Genomic DNA, 4,632 nt, shown 5'->3' on the forward strand with positions numbered 1-4,632 from the left:
ACCTTGAGTGGTTGCAGCAATCCAGCAGGTCGCTGATATTCAGCCTTGACCCTTTGGCATACATCACACTTTGCAACATAGGTGGCAATCTCTCTTTTCATCCTGTGCCACCAAAATCTTTCCTTCAGGTCTTCATACATCTTGGTCCCTCTAGGATGGATGGAATACAGGGTGTCATGAGCTTCTTGCAAGATCAAGTTCTTGAGCTCAACCTTGTTGGGTACGCAAATGCGATTCCTGAACCACAAAATTCCTTGCTCATCCTATGAGAATCCTGGGGCCTTGCATGCCTTGATCTTCCTCTTGATGCCTTCAATACTCTCGTGTCCCTTCTGAGCTTCCTTAACATCATCCATCAGGGTAGGCTTGACTTCGAGGTTGGCCAAGAATCCTGGTACAACCAGTTCCAACCTGAAGCTTTCAAGTTCCTTATACAAGGCGGGTAGCTTTTCCTTAAGCATAACATTCAAGGAACAAGCCTTCCTGCTTAATGCATCTGCTACCACATTAGCCTTTCCAGGGTGGTATTGAACACTGAGATCATAATCCTTGATCAATTCTAGCCATCTTCTTTGCCTCATGTTCAATTCCTTCTGAGTGAAAATTTACTTCAGACTTTTGTGATCCATGTATACCACACACCGCTTCCCTAGGAGGTAATGCCGCCATGTTTTCAGGGCATGAACTACAACTGCCAACTCGAGGTCATGAGTAGCGTAGTTCTCTTCGTGAGGACGTAGCTGTCTGGATAGATATGCTACGACTCTACCTTCTTGCATCAGAACACTTCCCAGTCCAGTTCGCGAGGCATCACGATATATCACAAATTCCTTGTGAATATCAGGTGTAGCCAGAACTGGGGCAGTGGTCAATCTCTTCTTCAGCTCCTGGAAGCTTTCTTCGCACTTCAGTGTCCATTCAAACTTCTTGTCCTTCTTCAAGAGCTGGGTCATGGGTTGGGCAATGCTTGAGAACCCTTCAAGGAACTTGCGGTAATATCCCGCGAGTCCGAGGAAGCTTCTGACTTCCTTCACATTGCTCGGGGTTTGCCATTCAGTCACAGCTTGGATCTTGGTGGGATCCACCGACAATCCTTCGATGGTCAATTTATGACCCAAGAATCCAACCTCATGCAGCCAAAATTCACACTTGCTGAACTTGGCATATAGTTGGTGCTCTCGAAGCTTGTCTAGGACCATCCTCAAGTGTTGCTCGTGCTCTTCTTTCGTCTTCGAGAAGACATGAATGTCATCAATGAAGACGACAACAAACTTGTCCAAATATTCCATGAAGACCTTATTCATGAGATACATGAAGTAAGCTGGGGCATTGGTCAATCCAAAGGACATGACCGTGCACTCATACATGCCATATCTGGTTACAAATGCTGTCTTCGGAATATCTTGGGGTTTGATTTTCAGCTAGTAGTACCCAGATCTGAGGTCGATCTTGGAGAACACCTTGGCCCCATTGAGTTGATCAAACAGATCTTCAATCTTTGGAAGTGGATACTTGTTCTTGATTGTAACTTCATTGAGGGAGCGATAGTCAATGCACAAGCGGATGGTACCGTCCTTCTTTGCCACAAATAGAACAGGTGATCCCCAAGGGGAGGCACTAGGGCGGATAAATCCCTTCGTCAACTGCTCTTCCAGTTGCTTCTTCAATTCTGCTAACTCTTCCAATCCCATTCTATAAGGCTTCTTATAGATGGGTCCTGCTCCGGGTATGAGCTCGATGATGAACTCAATGTCTCGGTCAGGAGGCATTCCCGGTAGCTCATCAGGAAAGACATCAGGGTATTCGTTTACTACCGACACTTGCTCCAATCAAACTTCTGACAGACAGTTGACTTGGGCGCCTTGAGCAGAGGAGGGGTTGGGAGCAAACTTAACTTCGACTCCTTGGTCATTGGTCACAGTGATGGTCCGGTTGGCGCAATCTAACAAGCCTTGGTGCTTGACGAGCCAATTCATTCCTAAGATCGTATCCAAGCCTTGTGATCTTAAGACGATAAGGTCTGCTAGAAAGTCTACCCCGTTAATGACAATTCCGACTCCCTTACAGCCTACCTTGGCTCTCATCTCCGCTCCGGGGGTTTGTACCACCATATGGTTATTCAGGGGTGTAGGGGTCATACCACTTTTTAATGCAAACTTTTGGGTGACAAAAGAATGTGTGGCTCCTGAATCAAACAAGACAGTTGCTGGTGCTGAGTTGACAAGGAACGTACCCAGCACGACGTCCGGGTCTTCTTGGGCTTCTTTTGCAGTGACATGATTCACACGACCCTTGCCATTGTTGGGCGTGTTGCGGGGAGCTTGGTTCCTTGGTGGCATCCCACGGCCTTGGCCTTGGTTCTGCGTATTGGGGCGTGGGGCATCAGGCTTCTTATTGGGGCAATACTTGGATTAGTGTCCTGCCTGACCACATCCAAAGCAAGTGACTTGATCGGGGTTGCTGCTCTTGCCGACATTGTTATTGGGGTTGTTGAAAGCTGGCCTGGGGTTAGCATACTGCTGAGGTTGATAGTTGGTGCGGGGTGCAGGGGCTCTTGGCTGCTGATAGGTTGGCTTGACCGGGGCTGGCTTCCATGGGCGAGGCTTCTGGTTGCTGGAGCTACCCTTGTTGATCATCTTGCGCTTACGAGTATCGTCCAAAGCACGTCGCTTGTCCTCAAGCATGAGTGCCTTGTTCACCAGACCAAGAAAGGTTGGGCAGTCACACACAACAAGCGAGTGCTGCAGAGTTTGGTTAAGTCCTTCCATGAAGCGCTCTCTTTTGGCAGCATCAGTGCTGACATCCTCAGGAGCATACCTTGAGAGAACACTGAACTTCTGCATGTACTCCTTGACAGTGCTAATTCCTTGCTTTAGGGCTCGGAACTCACACTTCTTGATGGCCATAATTCCGGAAGGAATATGAGCCTTGCGGAATTCTGCCTTGAAGTCATTCCAAGTGATGTTTTGCTCAGCGTGCATGGCCTTGAATCCATCCCACCAAGCTCTGGCAGTTCCCCCGAGGCAGTGAGCAGCATATGCCACCTTCTCACTGACCTCAATGCATCCGACTAGTTCCAGCAGATCCTCAATGGCACAGACCCAGTCGTCTGCATCCAGGGGTTCAGCAGTCTCGACGAAGGTGGGTGGTGCATGCTTCTTGAACTCCGCCAACGTGGAACGTCCATTGCCGTTCCCCGCCGGCTGGCAGTTGATAGCCTGAGCAATCATCTGGAGGGCTGTAGTGTTGTCTTGGCGTTCCTCTCGGAAGGCTTGGAGAAGCTGAGCCATGTCCATGTTTGGAGGTGGTGGCGGCGGTGGGGCCTGTCCTTGGGTTTGGTCCTGACTGGTTCCTGCTCCGGCAGAACCTCCGGCGTCTTGCTGCTGGGTAGAAGTACCAGTACGTGTTACAACAGGCACCCTGTTGGAGCGGTCAAGGTCTCATGATTGGGATAAAATGAGGGAAAACAATGTAGATGGGTGCCTAGTAAGGGGGTGGGTGTGACACAATTTTAAGTTAAGCAAGGGCCAGAAGGGCCAAACTCATGCATTAAAACCAAATGGGTGATGTAGTCGTTTACAAGTTCCCGAAGGGAGAGTACGACTTTCATCAAAACAAGTCGAAAGCAAACACAACACAACATGGTTTTATTCGAACCGTTACATGGACTCGACTTCGCATAAGGGGTACACGACCTATCCTACCTTTAAGGCTTACGGACTGGACTATCCTAGTCCTGAACGGTGTCTAAGTGGTGGAATGCTCGGTCGCGTATTCCGGCTCCTCAGGGTCTTCCTCCTCATCTTCATCTGTCTCAGTTTCCTCATCACTTGAGGGAGTGGGGGAGTGGAGGAGCTGAACACGGCGCTGCTTCACCGGTGGCATCATGAAGAGGTTGCGATATTCCTTTGCCGTCATACGGCGTGGCCGAGATGATCCCTTGGCATGTGTAGCTTGTGGGGGTCGCCCGCCTCGATAGGCAACAACGGGCTGTCCAGGGGTGCACCATCCTTCTTGATCCTGTCCGCCTTTATCTAAGCTAGGCGGAGGAGTTCCTTGGTCTCATGGAGTTCCCTCCGAAGCTCCATCGACTCTGAGGCCAAGTGCTGTGCAAGGCTGTCAGCACACAAGCTGAAGTAGGTTTGGAAACGGAGGGGAAGCCCCTCGTCCATGGGTGGAGCTGGTGCGCTGTTCTCGTCATCACCCTCCTTACGATAAGGCAGGTAACAAGTGGCTGGCTCACTTGCCATCTCTGGCAGAATATCCCGAAGGCGAGTCAGCGCCCTAAGTGCAGCAGTCTCAACGGCGAGGAGCAGGGTCTCCATCTGGGGTCCTTCAAAGAACCAGCTTGTCGGAGAGTCGTTCGCCCTCACGACTACCTCCATGTGATATTCCTTCTTAGCGCTGTTGATCCAGTGCTCGTGATAGGAGAAGGTGCGGGCTCGAGTGAGCTGGCACTTCTTGAGGCTGTCCTGAAGAAGCACGGGAAATCCAGTGGTCAGGAAGTCCTCGGGTACGACGGCCATCTACAAAAGTGGAAGGGGAAGGGTCAATAGAGGGGATATGACCCATGTTTGGGATATTTTTAGAAAACGTAGGTATATAGGTAATTTTGTAGATAGTCTCACTCTA

The 4,632-nt window shown here is 50.0% G+C and overlaps 1 pseudogene; it reads right to left on the reverse strand.

Annotated features, from left to right (window-relative positions):
- Positions 1-2,281: 2,281 nt before the first annotated feature.
- On the reverse strand, positions 2,282-3,918 carry LOC147984460 (uncharacterized; annotated as a pseudogene).
- Positions 3,919-4,632: the final 714 nt, after the last annotated feature.

This window comes from Triticum urartu, chromosome 2A, assembly GCF_056163025.1.
Source record: "Triticum urartu cultivar PI428250 chromosome 2A, HENAU_Tu73, whole genome shotgun sequence".
Classification (NCBI taxonomy): Eukaryota; Viridiplantae; Streptophyta; class Magnoliopsida; order Poales; family Poaceae; genus Triticum; species Triticum urartu.